We start from the raw sequence: 22,453 nt of genomic DNA, 5'->3' as shown, positions 1-22,453 counted from the left end.
TACTGAAAGCTTAGAAAATAAATATATTCATATTAATATTTTTAATCAAAAATAGATTTCCCCTCCCAAGAGAACTGGACAACTAATCCAGAACTCCTAGTACCAAAGAAACTAAGTTCTAGGTCAATATAGGACACCAATGACATTCTTTTCTTCTAAGAATCAAGCTGCTCCACATACCCAGGGAGGTCACCTTTGTAAACACTGCAAATTAAAAGCTCAAGTTCAACACAGAGAAAAAAAATAATCTAATCAGGAAGAGTAAATAGGAAGAAAAGGGAAATGTTCTCTGACTTCTGTCCCCAAATAATGTATACTACTGTGAAAATTAATAAAGGGAAACCTAACTAAACTGAACTCAGGATGCTTTAGAAGGAAGGGCTGGAAGCGGGAGGCATACCACTCAATGTCAATTAAGGGACCAATCATCAATTACAGCCCCTAAGGGAAGATTCCCCAGAAGGAAAGAATAATCAATTACAGGCCTCAACAGGGAAAAATGTACATTGCATCTCCTACAGATATCAACTACCCCTACAACTCAGCCAAGGAGAAAGTCATTACCCTAAACTCGTGCTTTTTTTCCAATGGACTTTTGTAACCCCTCTTAACTTTCTCCTTCCCATAAAATAATGTTTCTTTTCTTTGTTTACTGAACTTGTCTATGGTTTTGCCATAACTTACTTGTCCTGAATTGTAATCCTCTCTTATTCCTAAATAAATCCATTTTTGCTGATAAAGTAACTGTTCTATTTCTAAGGTTAACACTACAGAAGGAGTCAGGGAGATTTTTTTTCTTATTCTAGCATTTTTCCAGGCAAGATCAGTGTGCCTCTAAAAGAAATGCAATGCATGTCATATTGGAACATTTAAAGGAAAAGGTTAATTTCCTAAAACATAAATAGATAAAGCCCTTTGTTTGACAGCTTAATACTCACAATAACTTTATTAGGGACATGTAATTATCCTTAAATTGAACATGAGACTATGAAGGCTCACCGAAGCTAAGCAACTTGTTCAAGGTCATGCAAGATGTAAATGACAATCTTACCTATCAAATTCTGAACTGTCTAGATGTAAATGACAATCTTACCTATCAAATTCTGACCTGTCTTGCTGCAAGATCTAAGGTCCTTCCACTGTCTGACTGCCCACAACTCCCCAGGTAGAGATAACTGAAGATTAGGTTACTAAATACCATCTGAAGAGATTATCAAAAAGAGATGGGGGAAGCTACTACTACCAGCAGGTAGATTTTTAAAATTAGTCAGGGTAAGGGACGCCTGGGTGGCTCAGTTGGTTAAGCAGCTGCCTTTGGCTCAGGTCATGATCCCAGCGTCCTGGGATCGAGTCCCACATCGGGCTCCTTGCTCATCAGGGAGCCTGCTTCTCCCTCTGCCTCTGCCTGCCATTCTGTCTGCCTGTGCTTGCTCTCTCTCCCTCTCTCTCTCTCTGACAAATAAATAAATAAAATCTTTAAAAAAAAAATTAGTCAGGGTTCATCATTCATGAGGGAAAAAAATGAAAAATTTGACAATATTTAGCTTTAGCTAAATGGTAACATTTTTTTGAGACATTACTTACATACCATAAAATGTACCATTTTAAAGTATCCAACTCAGTGGTTTTTAGTATATACTCAAAGTTGTGCAACCACCATCATTATATAATTTGAGATCATTTTTATCAACCCTAAAAGAAATTACAAACTCATTAGCATCACTCACCATTTCCATCTTCCCCCTACATTAGAACTAATAAATGATTTCAGTAAAGTTGCAGGATAAAGAAATTAGTTAAATTAATACACAGCAATCAGTTGTATTCTTCAATACATATAACAAAGTAGCAGAAAGAGAAATTAAGAAAACAATTTCATTTACAATTGCACCAAAAAGAATAACATACCTAGGAAAAAAATAAACCAAGGAGGTGAAAGACCTATACTCTGAAAACTGTAAGACATTGATCAGAGAAATTGAAGATGACACAAAAGAAAAGATACACCATTCTTGTTCACTGGAAAAATTAATACTAATAAAATGCCTAGTCTACCCGAAACAATCTATAGATTCAATGCAACCCCTATCAAAATACCAATAATATCTTTTACAGAACTACAACAATCCTAAAATTCATATGGAACCATAAAAGACTACAAATAGACAAAGAAATCTGGAGAAAGAAGGACAAAGCTGGAGGTATCTATAGTACCCAGAACAATACAGTATGGACACAAAATAGAACATAGACCAATGGAACAGGATAGACAGGCCAGAAGTAAACCCATAATCACATGGTCAACTAATCTACAAGGAAGGAAGCAATAATATACAATGGGGAAATGTAGCCTTTTCAATAGTGTAGAGAAAACTGTACAGCTACATACAAAAGAAACTTTATTACACCATACACAAAAATAAACTCAAAATGAATTCAAGACCTAAATGTGAAAACTGAAACCATAAAAATACCTTAAAAACACACATAAGGGAGGGGATTGGGAGATAGTTGAGCCAGGTGGTGGGTATTAAGGAGGGCACATATTGCATGGAGCACTGGGTGTGGTGCATAAACAATGAATCTTGGAACACTGAAAAAAATAAAATTAAACTAAGATGTTAAGAAACAATAAAATGGAATGGAAAGATACAAAAAAACCCCACATAAGCATTAACCCTTAAACACCAATTTAAGCAACATAGTTATATATAGATAGATAGATAGATAGATAGATAGATCTCCCCTCAGGCAAGGGAAACAAAAGTAAAAAGTAACCTACTGGGAATACAACAAAATAAAAAGCTTCTGCACAGCAAAGACAACCATCAACACAACAAAAGGCAACCTACTGAATGGGAAGAGGTATTTGCAAATGATATATTTGATAAGGGGTTTATATCCAACATATATAAAGAATCTGCACAACTCAGTATCAACAAGCAAATGGATGAAAGACTTAAATATGAGACCTGAAACCATAAAAATCCTAGAAGAAAACACAAGCAGCAATTTCTCTGACATCAGCCATAGCAACATTTTTCTAGATACATCTCCCAAGGGAAGGGAAACAAAAGCAAAAATAAACTATTGGAAAAAAATCCAAAATAAAAAGCTTTTGCATAGCAAAGGAAGCCATCAACAAACAAAACAAAATAAAAAAAACTATTGAATGGGAGAAGATATTTGCAAATGATATATGCAATAAGGGGTTAATATCCAAAATCTATGAAGAACTCACAACTCAGTACCATAAAAACTAATAATCTGATTTAAAAATGGGCAGATGACCTGAAGAGATATTTTTCCAAAGAAGACATACAGATGGCCAAAACAAACATGAATAGATGCTCAACATCACTAATCATCAGGGAAATACAAATCAAACCACAATGAGATATCACTTCACGCCTGTCAGAATGGCTAAAATCAAGAGACAAGAAACAACAAGTATTGGTAAGGATGTGGAGAAAAAGGAACCCTGATGCATTGTTGGTGGGAATGTAAATTGGTTCAGCCACTATGGTAAGCTAGATGGAGGTTCTTCAATATATTAAAAATAGAAATTCCAGTAATTTCCCTACTGGGTATTTACCAAAAGAAAACAAAAACACTAATTTGAAAGGATATATGCACTCTAATGTTTATTGCAATATTATTTACAATAGCCAAGGTGTGGAGGCAACCTAAGTGTCTGCTGTTAGGTGAATGGATAAAGAAGATGTGAAACATACACACACACACACACACACACTCACACACTCACACACACAGGAATATTACTCAGCTATAAAAAAGAATGAGCTCTTGCTATTTGCAACAACATATCCACATATCTAGAGGATATAGAGGATCTATAGATGATATAGTATCATCTAGAGGATATTATGCTAAATGAACCAAGACAAAGACAAATACCATATGATTTTACTTAAATGTACAATCTAAAAAAATAAAACAAATTAATAAGCAAAAAAGCAGAATCAGACCCATCATTAAAGAGAACAAACTATTGCCTGAGGGGATAGGGGTGAGAGTAAGGACACAATGGGTGAGGAGGAATAAGGCATGTGAATAAAGATACAGCATAGGAAATACAGTCAATGATACTGTAATAGTCTTTTATGGTAGTCATTATAATTGAGGTGAACATAGCATAACATATAGAGTTGTTGAATAACTATGTTGTAAACATGAAACCAATATAATATTTATGCCAAATATACTTCAATAACAAAATGAAAAAAAAAAAAAGAAAGAAATGGCTAGAAAAAGAAGAAAACAGACCTGCATAACCACCAGGGTCACCACCACCGCTGTCAACAATATCCCCTGCCCTCCTCACCACAAGACATAGCTTAAGAAATTGACTGAAATACCGTTGGTTTGCAAACTCCTAGGGAGCCTCCCAGGAATATCTGAAATTGGTCCTCATAAGCAGAGATCGGGGAGAGACTGAAGAAAGATTAGTAGGTGATAGTTTAATTAGGCAAAGGAAACATACATGCAATGTTTGTCTTGGCTGACAATAAGATGAGTAGATACCTGCACCCACTTACCAGATCTTAAAAGTTTTTATAGAGGTCTTAACTTGGTTCAATCACATATACTATCTAGATGGTCTTAACCACCACATCACTATCTTAAGGCTATATCCTTGTGGCAGCCTTGGGGAGCAGAGAAGGAAATTTGGATAGGGGTAGGGGACATAAGCCTCCAATTGCCAGGATCCAGCTCATGGGTGCAGAGGTCACATATTCTCCATGACCTCCTCCAACAAATGCTCTTCAATAATGCCTACCGGCCCCAGAGTATTAAAATGATAGTCCAGAAAAAAATAACTATCCCTAGAAAATTTCAAGGGAGAAAGAGCAAAAGGTTAAGGGAGAGGAAAGGAAAGACAATATGCTAGATGCTTCTCATGTCTTATTCATTATTACCATTTTATTAATGAGAAAACTGAGGTTTAGCAAGGTCAATACTTCCTTACACTATTATACCGTGTCATCCAAAAAGGTTTTAACTTTCCAATGAAGGCTGACAATAGAGATCAAAAGGCTTAAAACTATACTCTTTTAGCCAGTAAATTCATTTCTAGGAAACCACACCTAAAAAGTAATCCTATACAGAGGAAGAAACATTGATGCCCAAAGGCATTCAACATTATTAATGATAATGAACAACTGTTAACAAATAAAATGTTCAATGATTGCAGAATGATTAAGTACATCTACTTAATGGACTATTACTATAGCCATTAAAAAGGAGCAGTACACATTTTATAAACATGACAAAATGCTTAAGGTGAAACATTATATGAAAAAAGAATACAAAAATTGTAAATAAAAAGTGTACATAAAATATGATCATAACTATATACAGAAAATTACGCTTAGACCAAAGAAAAGGAATGGAAGGAAACACATCAAAATAATTGTAATTCATTGAGTGGAAAACATGTATCTATAAACTTTAGAATCAAGAACTGACTTTAAATCCCACTCAAGCTACGTATTAGCTATATTAAGCTGGGCAAGTGTTTTTTTAATCTCCATTAGCCTGTCTCTTAGAAATGTTCTGAAAATTAGATAACACAGGCAAAGCATTTTGCACATAGTAGCCTGTTATCGAATGATAGTTATTTGTAATCTGTCTTAACATAGAGAAGTTAAATGTCAAACTTTAGATAAATGCTAAACTTTATCTGAGCCCTGGGCTCCAAGAAAGCAGCAACTGTCAAGACATGCCTCACCCTTCTGTATTCTGCAAAACAGCTAACCTGCTAAGGACCATCCTGCCTTCAAATATAAGACCCAACTTCATCTCTCTTTGTGACTCCCATAAGACTCACAGATGGCTCCCTTGTCTACTCACCCCTATAATACCCCACGTTTCCTTTCTTTGAAATGTTCCTCATTAATTTTCTCCCTAATGGCAATAATCTGAATACACCACATCCTTAACTCTCCAGTGCACAGCTTTGGTGCTTTTAGTTTTATCACCTGTATTGCATAGGAAGCACTGTCAAAACAGAAAAAAAAATGCTTAGCCTTCCCTAGTTTAAATTTGTATTCACTAAGTGTTTCAATATACATGTTTCACCTATTGTATGCTGTACAGAAAGTTCCTAGAGAATTATCAATGCCTTCCTTGTCCATTTCTTTCTATTTATCAGAGTCCTGGTGCTGCCTTGCCTAATATTAGACAATACTATAGTGTTATCAGTTTTAACTTATTTGTTAATGTCAACTTGATTGTAACATTACTTCTATAATATGAAATTAGCATGGTCATGTTAGTGGTTTCAACTGGAGACACACATCATTTATCTATGCTACCTTATCAATATATAGATATTTAGGACCTATTCCAGATTATTAATTTTCTTTACTTGACATTCTTGATACATTCTTGGTATATTCTAACTATATGATTGCTATGTCAGCATTATTACAATATAGCTGGAGGTTTTTTTCCGTTGTAAAGATTGTATTCATCCATTTTTATAAATTACATTTAATATCCACTCCTTGAAAAATAGAAATCATTATGTTCATACATATTTTGTCTAAAATCTTTCCTTAGATTGACTTTTATGTCATTTTGAATGTCACAGAGACAACCACATGTCTTTGTTAGTTGCATTATTTTTCTTGTAATGAACTCTCATCAGATCTTTCACTTTTGAAAATGATTAGTAGTAAGCCACAGTCATTTAAATCTTTTCCTTATCTATAATTTTTATATATATTTTAAACTGATACACCCAAGAAAACACTTGCAATGGGCTACAAGCCAGAGTACTTTACTGTTAACAAAGAATTTTCTCAGAATTCCATGGAAAAGGGATGTACCATGTACTTCCATGTACATGCTTCTGATGACACTTTTTTAAAAAATATTTTATTTATTTATTTGACAGAAAGAGAGAGATCATAAGTAGACAGAGAGGCAGGCAGAGAGAGAGGGAGAAGCAGGCTCTCTGCTGAGCAGAGAGCTCGATGCGGGGCTTGATCCCAGGATCCCGAGATCATGACCTGAGCCAAAGGCAGAGGCTTAACCCCTCGAGCCACCCAGGTGCCCCTGATGGCACTTTATAAAGAACTCTGAGGTTATACAAGTGAACTGAGTCAGAATTTCTAGAACTCTAATCGAGAATTAAGTGAATTAATATGACTGTTAATGCACAATGAAATGGAGCAAAAATTTATTTCGTAGGACTAAATAAACTGATAAAGGATGACTGAGGGTTTTGTTCAGAATATTACTGACGACATAATATTACATTTTTGGAAATATAAGGAATGCATTTCTCTTATTTCATAAGCTATGTATAAGTCATAACAATTAGTGGATTATGCTTTTATAATATGAAATGAAACATTTCTAAATGATATTCTCTCTTCCAAAACCTCTCCATGATTAATAAATTCACATTAAATATTCTTATTTCCAAAAATATATAATTATTTGCATAGGTTTAACAACCTGACCTCTTCATCATCAGGACAGGATTGAAAACATTGGTTATGCAACCAAGCCTTGCCTGGAACGACATATCTGAAAATGAAATTAAAATTAAAATTAAATCAGATATATGTGACCAGGTATTTCTAAGGAGGAAAGGTTGACTTTATAAAGCCAATGAATACAAAGCCCTCTTGGGGAAACCAGGCTGATACCTGGTTACACAATCTTCAGTCTTTTTTTTTTTTTTTTTAAGATTTTTATTTATTTATTTATTTGACAGAGAGAGATCACAAGTAGACAGAGAGGCAGGCAGAGAGAGAGAGAGAGAGGGAAGCAGGCTCCCTGCTGAGCAGAGAGCCCGATGCGGAACTCGATCCCAGGACCCTGAGATCATGACCTGAGCCGAAGGCAGCGGCTTAACCCACTGAGCCACCCAGGCGCCCCACAATCTCCAGTCTTATAAGTAGGAATGTCTCCTCCTGGCAGGCCCAAACACTTTGGGATATTTTGGGGGAGCTAGTGAAGAAAGAAATTCATCCAAATTTAGGTAATACAGATGAAATCTGGTAGACTTAATTCTTAGATCAGCTTCTTAGCCTCAAGAGGTTTTACAAATCCAATCTGAGAGTCTTTATGAAAACTTCTGGCAAAGCAAATTTAAATAGACCCATATGGCAAATTACCATCTTGGTTGCAACTATATAAATAATTAGGCCAAATCTAGTAAGACCAGGTTATTTTTTGATCAAGAGTAATTTATATTAAAAAAGAGTAATTTATCTTTGGGATTAACTTTAATCAAAAGAGAAATTTGGGGTGCCTGGGTGGCTCAGTGGGTTAAGCCTCTGCCTTCAGCTCAGATCATGATCTCGGGGTCCTGGGATCAAGCCCTGCATTGGGATCTCCGCTCAGCAGAGAGCCTGCCTCTTTGTCTGCCTCTCTGCCTACTTGTGATCTCTCTCGCTGTGTGTCAAATAAACAAATAAAATCTTTTTTAAAAAAGAGAGAGAGAAATTTTGTTTTAGTGGATAACAATGCACTGTCCATAGCACACCCTTTTGGATTATCGGTTTTACCCTCTTTTTTGTCTTTGAGCTAGTTGAGCTTTTGCAACTCTTGTTAATTGTGGGTAATTTTTGAGCATGCAAATTCTATCTTCCCTGGTTGAGATTTCACTGGTTTTCTCTCCTTCTCTGTTAAAATTTTTTTTTAAAAACCCAGAAACAAAACAAAAAAACCACAGTTTTCGTACCTATCTGTATATCAGACTGGATCCTGCTATTGTGCCCAATTTGTAAATACCAAATTTTCAATCCTTTCTATTTTCTTTAATATCTAGTTATAATCCTCCAAACTAACAACTCCAATTTTTCCCCTCTCATCTGACTCAGACTCATGAAGAACTAAAACCTGATGGTGCAGTTTCCTATAAGGATTCCACGTTGCTTTACAACTGGCCCTTTCCCCAAGTTCTAAAGAAGATTTGTGAAATAAAGCCTGATAATTTGGTATAAACCTCCAAGGGCTCACAACAACAGGAGACCATGCATTGAGCTAGACTTTCCCTGGAGAAGACATTGTCTGGATTATGGAAGTCTGGTGAAATGTTCAGGTTATGTATGTCCTTATATGTAAAGGTAGCCAAGACTGTGGACAATGTCACATAGAAAACTGACACCCAGCTTGGGAACTTCAAGAAACTCCAGGAGTGGTATAACACAAGAGTTGAAAGATTTTCCCCAACTGACTTCCTAGAAACCACTGAAATTCAGGGTTTAACTCCAAGATCTTTTCTTTAATACACACTTCGATATTAGTATTTCTCTTTTTCACTTTAGGTATCCTTCTTCTTTTACGACGCCTCATAGGAAGTGCCATCAGAAGCAGTAAGATGCTTGATGCTAAAACAACTGACTGACCTTTGCCACCCCTCTCAAAAAATGATCCAACCAGTTTTATAGAAAAAAAACATCAAGAAAAATCCTCAAGAGATTAATTCCTTTCTAATCAGGTGGTTTATGATTGCCTGTGAGTTTTCAGCAATGAATTTTACACATGTTGATTAAACGTATGGGGGTTGGGGGGTTGGAATGACAATGTTGAACTTTATCTGAACTATCTACTCCCAGAAAGTAGTAATCAGTGGCTGATGAAATTTTCTACCTGCAAGTTTGATCTTAAGTCAATATTCTTGGTCCACAAAGGAGTTTCTTCAAAAATGTTATGATTAGAGTGGAAATGTGATTTGTAGTCTGAGATTTTACAACACTGTTTTTTCTTTCTCTAGACATAAACAACTTGCTGAAACTTAAGTTTCCACCTTCTGGGAAAGAGGTAACAAGCCAGTTGCACTAAAGAGGACTATGCTACCAGGGTTCACCCAGTGGACAACCGGCTTAGTGATGACAAGCCTTAAACTCAGGGTTAAAATACAAGGCTCTTGGCAGAGACATGGTTTGGGGGAGAAATGGATCTCAGATGCTACAAAGGGGATGGAGACCCAAATGCAGAGAGAGGAGCACACAGGGGACCACACAAGGAAAACACTTCCCCAAAGCAACTGTCTGGGAAATCGAGAGGAACTGAGATTTTTGTGAGATTTTGCAACCAGCAGTACTCTAGAACTGGAGTTTTAGAGCTCCACAGTATGGCTGGGATAGAGCCTTGAAGGTGCTGCCCTACTCCTAGACAGACGCCAGACAGGTAACCTAGGGTCAGATGGCATGACCTGAAGATCACTTAAGACACACTGAAAGAGACTGGTCCTTCTTCTTGGAGTGCATCTGTAAGAGGTGGCATTGCCTCTAGAGGAACAAAAGACCCAGCTAGCGCCATTTCACTTCCCTGCCCTTCAGCATAGGTGCAGACACACCTACTAAAGGTGCCTAACCTAGAGATTGGCTGTTTAGCATGCTTTGCTCCAAGTCCCATGCCCTCATGCTCTGGCAATGACTGCCTTTCTGGGTTAAAACTGCATCAGTCCTGGCATGGCCAGACCCTCTCCCAGAAGACCAGGACAGCTCCCCACAACACCACATCCCCAAAGTATGAAGTCTTAAAAATCAGCTGGCTTGGCTGGGATAGAACCCAAAGTGAACTGTGCCATCCAGGCAGGAAAGCAACATGGAGACACTGTGAAAACAACAATTTGAAAAACACCGGGGACACATGAGGGAAAATAATACACTCTTTTGGGAGCACTCCCTGATAGCACTAAGCAAGGACTCCACTCTCTAGAGACAAAGGAACAGGCTGTTACCATCTCCATACCCTGCTCCTCGGCATAAATGAACTTCAAAAAACAGCACAACACCAACCCTGGCTGCCTAACCTGCATACACCAAGTCCCATCCCCCTGCACTCTGCTAGTATTGCTTTTCTCAGGAGAGTGTGTCTAAGGACCAGAACAGCAAGCTCCTTCCCAAGAAAAAAAGCACACATCCCCAAAAGCACCATGTCTACTGACCACTGAGTTCTTCAAAACTTCAGTTCTAGTGCAAAGAGCATTAGGTCTCATTTAAAAAGCAGAACAGAGCATACCTAGTTAAAATTTGCCATACTCTGGCCAAGGATCAAACACTGCCCACTGCAAACAAGGAGAACCACTGTAGAAGACTGATCTAAGGGACAGAACAGCCAAAAACACAGCAGCACAATGCATACAGCACACACTAGAGACACTTCCTGAAGCACCAGGCCCTGGACATTATACAACCTCATCTTCATAAAGCCACTGCTCTCAGGAGCAAGAAAGATAACAGGATTTTCTAACACAGAGAAGAAGACAAAGACCTAAACAAAATGCAAGACAGAGGAATACATCCCAAAAGAAAGAACAAAAAAACATCATGGCCAAAGATCTAACTGAAACAGATATAAGTAATATTTCTGCTGCAGAATTTAAACTAAGAGTTATAAGGATACTCTCTAGGCTTCAGTAAAAGCATGGAAGACACCAGGAAGACTCTTACCACAGAGATAAAAGGACTAAAAACAAATCAGGTCTAAATTAAAAATGCAATATTTGAGATTTGAAACTGACTAGACCATGAGGATGGAAACACCAGAGGAATGAATATGTGATATAGAAGATAAAATAATGAAGCTGAACAAAATGGAGAAAGAAGAAAGATGGATCATGGGAATGGAATTAGGGAACTAAGTGACTCCATCAAACATAATAACAGTTATATCATAAGAGTCCCTCAAGAAGCAGAGAGAGAAAGAGGGCAGAAAATTTATTGAGGAAATAATAGGTGAAAACTTCCCTTATCTGGGAAAGGAAACAGACATCCAAATCCAGGAGGCACACAGAACCCTCATCAAAATCAATAAGAGCAGGCCAACACCAAGATATATTGTAGTTAAATTTGCAAAAGAAAAAAAAAATTCTTGCAAAACATAGTGATGAAGAAAAATTTCTAAAAGCAGCAAGAAAAAGGAAGTCCCTAATGTACAAGGTACGTCCACTATGTTAGCAGCAGATGTCTCCACAGAAACTTGACAAGACAGAACAGAGTGGCATGATACATTCAATGTGCTGAATGGATAAAATCTGTGGCCAAAAATACTCTATCTAGTAGCAAGACTATCATTCAGTATAGAAGGAAAGATAAAGAATTTCCCAGACAAACAATAACTAAAGGAGTGCATGACCACTAAACCAGTCCTGCAAAAAATATTAAAGGGCACATATTGTGATAAACACTGGATGTTATATGCAACTAATGAATCATTGAACACTACATCAAAAACTAATGATGTACTATATGCTGACTAACAGAACGTAATAAAAAAATATTAAAGGGGATTCTTTGAGTAGGAAGGAAAGACCAAAAGCAACAACGATTAGAATGGAACAGAGAAAATCTCCAGAAACAACAAAACAAATAATAAAATAGCACTAAGTAGTACGTATCTTCAATAATTACTCTGGATGTAAATAGACTACACTATATGGTTAACTAATCTTTGACAAAGCAGGGAAGAATATCCAATGGAAAAAAAGACAGTATCTTCAACAAATGGTGTTGGGAAACCTGGACAGCAACATGCAAAAGAATGAAACTGGACCACTTCCTTACACCATACACAAAAATAAATTCAAATTGGAAGAAAGACCTAAATATGAAACAGGAAACCACCAAAATCCTAAAGGAGAACACAAGCAATAACCCCTTTGACATCAGCCATAACAACTTACTAGATATGTCTCCTGAGGCAAGAGAACAAAAGCAAAAATAAACTATTGGGACCTCATCAAGATAAAACACTTCTGCACAGCAAAGGAAACCATCAATAAAACTAAAAGGCAACCTTCAGAATGGGAGAAGATACTTGCAAATTACATACCTGACAAGATTGAAACAGTCATCAAAAATCTCCAAACAAACAAAAGCCCAGGGCCAGACGGCTTCCCGGGGAAATTCTACCAAACATTTAAAGAAGAACTAATTCCTATTCTCCTGAAACTGTTCCAAAAAATAGAAATGGAAGGAAAACTTCCAAACTCATTTTATGAGGCCAGCATCACCTTGATCCCAAAACCAGACAAGGATCCCATCAAAAAAGAGAACTACAGACCAATATCCTTGATGAACACAGATGCAAAAATTCTCGCCAAAATACTAGCCAATAGGATTCAACAGTACATTAAAAGGATTATTCACCACGACCAAGTGGGATTTATTCCAGGGCTGCAAGGTTGGTTCAACATCCGCAAATCAATCAATGTGATACAACACATTAATAAAAGAAAGAACAAGAACCATATGATACTCTCCATAGATGCTGAAAAAGCATTTGACAAAGTACAGCATCCCTTCCTGATCAAAACTCTTCAAAGTGTAGGGATAGAGGGCACATACCTCAATATTATCAAAGCCATCTATGAAAAACCCACCGCAAATATCATTCTCAATGGAGAAAAACTGAAAGCTTTTCCGCTAAGGTCAGGAACACGGCAGGGATGTCCGTTATCACCACTGCTATTCAACATAGTACTAGAAATCCTAGCCTCAGCAATCAGACAACAAAAGGAAATTAAAGGCATCCAAATTGGCAAAGAAGAAGTCAAACTATCACTCTTCGCAGATGATATGATACTATATGTGGAAAACCCAAAAGACTCCACTCCAAAACTGCTAGAACTTGTACAAGAATTCAGTAAAGTGTCAGGATATAAAATCAATGCACAGAAATCAGTTGCATTTCTCTACACCAACAACAAGACAGAAGAAAGAGACATTAAGGAGTCAATCCCATTTACAATTGCACCCAAAACTATAAGATACCTAGGAATAAATCTAACCAAAGAGACTAAGAATCTATACACAGAAAACTATAAAGTACTCATGAAAGAAATTGAGGAAGACACAAAGAAATGGAAAAATGTTCCATGCTCCTGGATTGGAAGAATAAATATTGTGAAAATGTCTATGCTACCTAAAGCAATCTACACATTTAATGCAATCCCTATCAAAATCCCACCCATTTTTTTCAAAGAAATGGAACAAATAATCCTAAAATTTATATGGAACCAGAAAAGACCTCGAATAGCCAAAGCAATATTGAAAAAGAAAGCCAAAGTTGGTGGCATCACAATTCCGGACTTCAAGCTCTATTACAAAGCTGTCATCATCAAGAAAGCATGGTACTGGCACAAAAACAGACACATAGATCAATGGAACAGAATAGAGAGCCCAGAAATAGACCCTCAACTCTATGGTCAACTAATCTTCGACAAAGCAGGAAAGAATATCCAATGGAAAAAAGACAGCCTCTTCAACAAATGGTGTTGGGAAAATTGGACAGCCACATGCAGAAAAATGAAATTGGATCATTTCCTTACACCACACACGAAAATAGACTCAAAATGGATGAAGGATCTCAATGTGAGAAAGGAATCCATCAAAATCCTTGAGGAGAACACAGGCAGCAACCTCTTCGACCTCAGCCGCAGCAACATCTTCCCAGGAACATCGCCAAAGGCAAGGGAAGCAAGGGCAAAAATGAACTATTGGGATTTTATCAAGATCAAAAGCTTTTGCACAGCAAAGGAAACAGTTAACAAAACCAAAAGACAACTGACAGAATGGGAGAAGATATTTGCAAATGACATATCGGATAAAGGGCTAGTGTCCAAAATCTATAAAGAACTTAGCAAACTCAACACCCAAAGAACAAATAATCCAATCAAGAAATGGGCAGAGGACATGAACAGACATTTTTGCAAAGACATCCAGATGGCCAACAGACACATGAAAAAGTGCTCCACATCACTCGGCATCAGGGAAATACAAATCAAAACCACAATGAGATACCACCTCACACCAGTCAGAATGGCTAAAATTAACAAGTCAGGAAATGACAGATGCTGGCGAGGATGCGGAGAAAGGGGAACCCTCCTACACTGTTGGTGGGAATGCAAGCTGGTGCAACCACTCTGGAAAACAGCATGGAGGTTCCTCAAAATGTTGAAAATAGAACTACCCTATGACCCAGCAATTGCACTGCTGGGTATTTACCCTAAAGATACAAACGTAGTGATCCGAAGGGGCACGTGCACCCGAATGTTTATAGCAGCAATGTCTACAATAGCCAAACTATGGAAAGAACCTAGATGTCCATCAACAGACGAATGGATAAAGAAGATGTGGTATATATACACAATGGAATACTATGCAGCCATCAAAAGAAATGAAATCTTGCCATTTGCGACGACGTGGATGGAACTAGAGGGTATCATGCTTAGCGAAATAAGTCAATCGGAGAAAGACAACTATCATATGATCTCCCTGATATGAGGGAGAGGAGATGCAACATGGGGGGTTAAGGGGGTAGGAGAAGAATAAATGAAACAAGATGGGATTGGGAGGGAGACAAACCATAAGTGACTCTTAATCTCACAAAACAAACTGAAGGTTAATGGGGGGAAGGGGGTTGGGGGGGTGGGATTATGGACATTGGGGAGGGTATGTGCTATGGTGAGTGCTGTGAAGTGTGTAAACCTGGCGATTCACAGACCTGTACCCCTGGGGATAAAAAGATATTATATGTTTAAAAAAATAAAATTTAAAAAAAATGTAAAAAAAAAAAGATAAAAAAAATTACATACCTGACAAATGCTTAAAAACAAATAATCCAATTAAAAATTGGGCAGAAGACATGAATAGACATTTTTCCAAAGAAGACATCCAGATGGCCAGCAGACACATGAAAAGATGCTCAAAATCACTGATCATCAGGGAAATACAAATTAAAACTACAATGAGATACCACCTCACATCTTTCAGAGTGGCTAAAATCAACATCACAGTAAACAACAGATGTTGGCAAGGATGCAGAGAAAGAGGAACCTCTTACACTGTTGGTGGTAATGCAAACTGATGCACTTACTCTGGAAACAGTATAGAGATTCATATAAATGTTAAAAATAGAAGTACCCAATGATCCAGCAATTGCACTACTAGGTATTTACCCTAAGATACAAAAATACTTATTTGAAGGGATACATGCACCCTGATGTTTATAACAGCATTATCAACAATAGTCAAATTATGATAAGAGACCAAATGTCAACTGACTGATGAAGATGAATGGATAAAGCAGATATGAGAATATATAAATATATGTATATATACAGAGATACACACATACATATCTATAGTGCATATTGTGTATACATATGCATATATATGTGTATTTTTGTGTACACACATATATACACAATGTACACATATATATCTATCTTTTCACACACATACATACACATACTCACACTCTCATACAATGGAATATTACTTGGTTCTAAAAAGAATGAAATCTTGACATTACAATGATGTGGATGCAGCTAGAGTGTGTTATGCTAAATGAAATAAGTCAGTCAGAAAAAGACAAATAGCTTATGATTTCACTCATATGTGGAATTTAAGAAACAAAGGAGATAAACATGGGGGGAAAAGAGAGGGCAAACAAGGAAACAGACTCTTAACTGTAGAGAAGAAACTGAGAGTTGCTAGAGGGGAGGTAGGCAGAGGTATGGATTAAATAGGTGATGGATATTATGGAGGGCACTTGTGATGAGCACTGGGTATTATATATAAGTGATGGATGACTTAATTTTATACCTGAAACTAATATAATACTGTATGTTAACTGGAATTTAAATAAAAACTTGGAAAGAAAAAAATATATGTATAAGGTTCTCCAGTGAGGTCCACCAGAATTTTTAGGACTAAGTCAAAACTTTTGGGAATCTGCCTAGGTCTCCTTCCTGATCTTTTCCCATCTGTGTCTTATTCCCCATAAACTTCAGGATACAATCCAAAATATTTCATGAGGTATTCCAGGCCCCTCACTGCCTAACCCAGGCATCAACATCACGAACCCATCCACTGTATTTGGCCAATAGGTATGTTTTTCTTGGTTTGGATTATTTTTTTTTTTTTAGTTGAGTTATGTTAGTCACCATACAATACATCATTAGTTTTTTTTTAATTTTTATTGTTATGTTAGTCACCATAAAATACATCATTAGTTTTTGATGCAATGTTCTAAGATTCATAGATTATGTACAACACGAGCTCTATGCAACATGTGCCCTCCTTAATACCCACCACCAGGCTCACCCATCACCCACCCCTCCCCTCCAAAACCCTCAGTTTTTTGTTTCTCAGAGTCCATAGTGTTTTTATTTGACTTAACTGCTAACAATTAAGATTATGCATAAAATATCTGGGTATAATTTTCTGGAAAAAAATAAGAGATACTGGCAATATAGACGTACATTTTTAGATGGCAACAATCACTGGAGCCCATTCAAGGATGCTGCTCTTAGATGTAGCATGTCTTTTTCTGTTTGTCACAAGCCCTACCTCTCATTACAAGCCACAGAGACAGAATATCAATTGCCATCCTATATCCAGTCTGCTTTGCTCATTTTCATCACCTGCCAAGACTCATATAGCCTTTATGCAACCTCTCCGGTCTTTATCTCTGACTCCCCCTCAACTTTTTCCTGTCACATTCAGTGTCTTCCAGTTTCAAGAAAGATATAATCTTCTTACTCCCCTCAATTGTACTTTTATATATTTGTTTTCTCTGTTGTCTTTTCTTAATTCTCATTCATCCTTTAGAAATCCAACTCAGATCAGGACCAGGACAGGAGAAAGGCAAGTGAGGGTGCAAAATTTGGGAGGCACTCACAATATGGTGCCCACCTGCACTTTGCATGAACCTGAGAATAAGTGCTTTCTTAAATTTCAGCCCTAGCATCCTCACTTGCCTCACCCTAGCCTTGCATCTAACTTCAGTATCATTTCCCTGAGAAGCCTTCCTTGTTTATTCTCCCTATCTCTCTCTCTCTCTCTCTCTCTCTCTCTCTCTCTCTCTCTCTCTCACACACACACACACACACACACACACACACACACACACACCAGTGTGGAAAGGGGCTACTGTGGGCCTACCTCTATCATAGTACTTATTATATTGTCTTGCAATTGTCTGTATACTCATCTGCCTCCTTTAACAGACTGAGATCCTCGAGGACAGGGAGATTGATTGTGTCTCTGAGTCCTCAGTCTATGGCATTTAGTGGATACTTTCCACCTATTTACTAATGAACAAATGCATAGCAGGGTTTCTCAGAAAAGAGAAAGGAGGTTCTCTGATGCCTATGTGGAAAGCACCCATCTTTCTTGCTCCCAGTACTGCAATGATATAGGAAGTTATTTGCATATATTTCTTCCCAAAACTTAACTGAATGGAAGTTCCGTGATGACAGGATTCATAGCAGGTGCTCAATAAAAATTAGTTGAATAAATCAGTTGGGCTTTAGGAGACTTTGGTTCTGGCACTACCTTCAACAATCACTAGCCGAACTCTGGACATCAGTTTCCCTATCTGTAGGATTGGCAGGAGTGGTGGTGGGAGGGTTGGTAAACAAGCTTAGTATATTCTCATTTTCTCCCTCTCTCACTGTGTATGTGTGTATGTGTTTGTGCGCACACGTTCGTATTCACCTGTCTGTCTCTGCCTCTCATCAGTTTATGTAAAGTGCTTAAAACAAGATGTGGTACTTGGTAAGCACTCTGAAAGTATCAGCTTATTTTTTTCACCTGGAAATTCAATTCTTCAAGTAAATTCTTACCTGCTTCATTTGAGCTTTGGTGGATAGGAGAAATTGAGGATCCAAGGAACAGTTTGAAAAAACCTGAAAACTGACATGGGGTTCCAAAATGCTCACTGATGTTATGATGACTGTGTAGGAATCAGAGCCCGGGGCTCCATTACAGAGATTCTGATTCATTTGATCTAAGAGAGGTCCTGAGACTCTGGATCAATAAGAGCTTCAGGTCACTCTGACACATATTAGGAATAACTAAGCTAGATACTCTCTAATGTTCTTGGAATACTAATATTTTATTTTACCTTTTCCTTCACAGTTATTCAAGAAATATAATTTCAAACTGAGATTTCCCAAAACTTAGTTTCTACCACCTTCCTGGTAACAACTATGAGATACTGAGCACCAATCATAAGTCAGACACTGAGCCTAATGATTTACATATACTCTCTGGTATATGTACTTACCTGGTTTATTTCCCACAGTCATGTGAAATAGATTACACTTCCTGCTTTACAGATGAGGAAAACAGAGGCCCAACAAGCTTGGGTAATATTGCTAAGATACCATAGCTAAGAAATCTGAAGTATACACAAAACTACCTAAACGCCTGAGATTTCCTTTGGTTACTAAGATACAGAGGTAGAGAAAAAGCCACGCAATGCCAATTGAAGGCATAGATGTCTTGCTCTAGAGCAGGGACAAATGTCATCAGGGCGGTGAGACACTTCCTCTCACTTGTCCCTATTACATACAGACTACTCAAGTTAGTTACTAGTGCTAATGATCAAGGGAAGGGACTCTTCAGAGAAGTCTCAGGTTTTGCTCACATCCTCTAGGAATCACTGCCATCTCTGTTAGACAACTGGTATCTACAAGGGAGTTAATGGCACTGAGTTACATTTTGTAGCCATCAACAAAATTCATTATGAAAAGAACTGCAAGGTCCTCTTCACATATAATATGAAATCTAAATCTCAACCCAAAATTCTATTATAACTGTACTTTTACCAATTTTTCTGGTTAAACAGAAGATCTATCCACTCTGGGCTAGTAGTGTTGACAATTAGAGGGTATGGCACACTCTCCTATCTCAGCTTCCAACACAACTGTTCTTTCCTAGCAGTGCCCTCCCAGTAGGGTCTCTAATATTTCTTCTCAAAGCCTACAAAGAGCATCACCTTAAACTGTTGGAGCACTGGTTGTTCTTCTCACTACTACCACAAATCCCAGCTCTCAAAATGGCATACTCAACAAAGATGACTATGTCAGGCCAATTAAAATCTCAAAATCTTTTTTCAGTCCCCATCAATAAAGGTCAATTCATGATTCATCATCCCTAAAGGCAATGACCAGATGATAAATATGAGTTTCTGGATGTGGCAGGCAAATGGTAACTGAGTTAAAGTGTTATTGTAAAGCACACATTAAGAAGCAAATGTGTCACAGCTAGCAACTTACATGGAGCTCACAAACACCCACAAGAACGTGGCATCACTGGGGGGTGTCATTTGGTTTATTTATATTGTTTTATTTTGTTTATAAGCCATCATGCTCAAACTCACACACCTTTTTCCTAAATGGCACTGGTTGACATTTATGGTAAGGTAGGTGTTGTACCCTCAGTGGGCCCGCCCCTACAGCTCCTTGGGCATTGGTCTCATCCTTTCAAATCTAGTGGGAGGTCACAGGGCCTCTAGACTCTAGGCATGTGATAGAAATGGCAGCCCTGATGATCTCTGGATTGGCTTCAGAGTCCTTATTCTCTTGTCTTTGAAAAATAGTGCATGTTCATAGCCAAATAGCTATATGGTTGGGTCTTACAGGGTCTAAGACGTCAAAGAGTCTTCCTTCATTTTGTCCCATTTTTTTGTTTCCTATAGTCCCAGAGAGTAGTGTTTCTGCTCATATAATCCCATCTCTATCCCTGGCTTCTGTTGGAATAGTTGATTACATCCATGGTTCACACCCGCATTGATCTCCTTATGCAATGGTCAGTCCACCACACCCTTGGTGTTCTCCTCCAAACACACTGTCATTTTTTTGTAATATGGACAGGCAGAGAAATGTCCACACCTTGAAATTCTTGTTCCATTTTGTTTAATAATTCCATCTTTAATTCATTTTTCTCCCCTTAGTTTTTAGTAGAAACAGGGGGAACCAAGCCATTCTTTTAACACTTTGCTTAAAAATTTCCTCAGCCAAACATTCAATTTTTTCAGTTGGAAAACACTACCTTCCACAAAACACCAGAATATAAACACAGTTCAGCCAAGTTCTTTGCCTACTTTATAACAAGGATTGCTTTTCTCCATTGTCTAATAACATGTTGTTCATGGAAACTTTCTCTATGGCTCGCCTTTTCTCTTTCTGAACTCTCACACAATTGCCTTTAAAATTCCATTCATGGCAATCTAAGCTTTTCTTAGCATGCACTTCCAAACTTTTGCAGATTCCTCCCATTACTTAATTCCAAAGCTACCTCATTTTTAGGTATCTGGTACAGCAACACCCCAACTTCTCAGTACCAATTTCTTCTGCTTTCCTAAGTTTAGGATGCTATAACAAAGTACTATAGACTGGGTGGCTTATAAACAAGAGAAATCTATCTCTCACATTTCTGGAGGTTGGAAATCTGAGAATAGGGTGTCAGCATAGTTAGGTTCTGGTGAGAGCCCTCTTCAAGGTTGCAGACTGACAACTTCTTGTGTATCTTCACATGATGGAAGGGAGGTAAAAGAGCCCTCTGGTGTCTCTTTTATGAGGACATTAATCCCATTCATGAGGGGTTCCACCTTCATGCCCTAAGTACTTCCCAGACTCCAGCTCTTAATACCACCATATCAGGGGTTAGAATTTCAACATATGAATTTTGGGAAGGACACAGAAACATTTGGTTTATTGCAGAGCACAAAGAAAGCAAATATATTAACAATGATTAAACAGTTAACATGTATTTAGGCACTGTGCACACTTGGTATTGATCATCTCATCCCTATTTCCATATGAGAAAAACTTACACTTAGAAAGGGAGTCACCTACCCAGGTTACACAGATAATAAGTTCCAAAGTAGTGTTCAAATTTGGGCTATCTGACTCTCAAGCCCATGATATTAACTTTTAAATAAGTCATGCCCTTAGACAAAAATAGATTTATAAAATTAAAATGAAGTGAATAAATAATATAAATGCAAATGTGTGCTTCATTATTTATACCACCCTATTTACTAAAAGTCATCAATCTTAGTCTCACAAAAGTACTCATTGAAGTATTATTTATAATAGTGAAAAATTGGAAATAAGCTAAATAGTTGAATACTATATAAAATATGGCTCCTATAATAAAGAGATCTGAATGCATCCATTATTTTTTTTTCATTCAGCAAACATGTACTGAGCATCTACTATATGCTAGGCACTCCTCTACATGCTGGGGAAATAGCAGTGAATAAAAACAATTCCCTTGCCCCCCCACCATGAAACATACAAAGAATTTTAAATGCTATCAGAAGATGATTATGATAAAATGTTAGGTTAAAAAGATAAAACTATGTATTTAACATGAACTAAATTGCATACACATAAAAGAGATACATGTACAAAAGAGAGCTAAAATATAATATGCCAATAGCATTCAATACATTGTTCCTGTACTGGAATATCTTACTATCATAGGTAATTTTATACTTTTATATACGATTCATATTTACTACAATGACCATTAAATAATAATACATTTTTATATTTTAATGCTGGAGTTCATAAATACAACTGCGTAACTAACTTGTTTCAGTGACATTAAAGCATTCGCAATAGTTCTGTGGTTCAATGCTCTTGTCTAGCAAATGCTTTACA

General features: G+C 37.3%; 1 protein-coding gene across 1 annotated transcript in view; it reads right to left on the bottom strand.

Moving 5' to 3' along the window:
* The window catches only part of LOC111161014 (oligophrenin 1), a 540,219-nt gene that overhangs the window by 352,660 nt on the left and 165,106 nt on the right, over positions 1-22,453 (bottom strand). The gene's annotated exons all lie outside the window — the stretch shown is intronic.

This window comes from Enhydra lutris, unplaced genomic scaffold (genome assembly GCF_002288905.1).
Source record: "Enhydra lutris kenyoni isolate GAN:26980312 unplaced genomic scaffold, ASM228890v2 scaffoldscaffold81, whole genome shotgun sequence".
Lineage (NCBI taxonomy): Eukaryota > Metazoa > Chordata > Mammalia > Carnivora > Mustelidae > Enhydra > Enhydra lutris.
The sequence above is the reverse complement of the archived record's forward strand: the minus strand, read 5'-3'. Positions and strand labels throughout refer to the sequence as shown.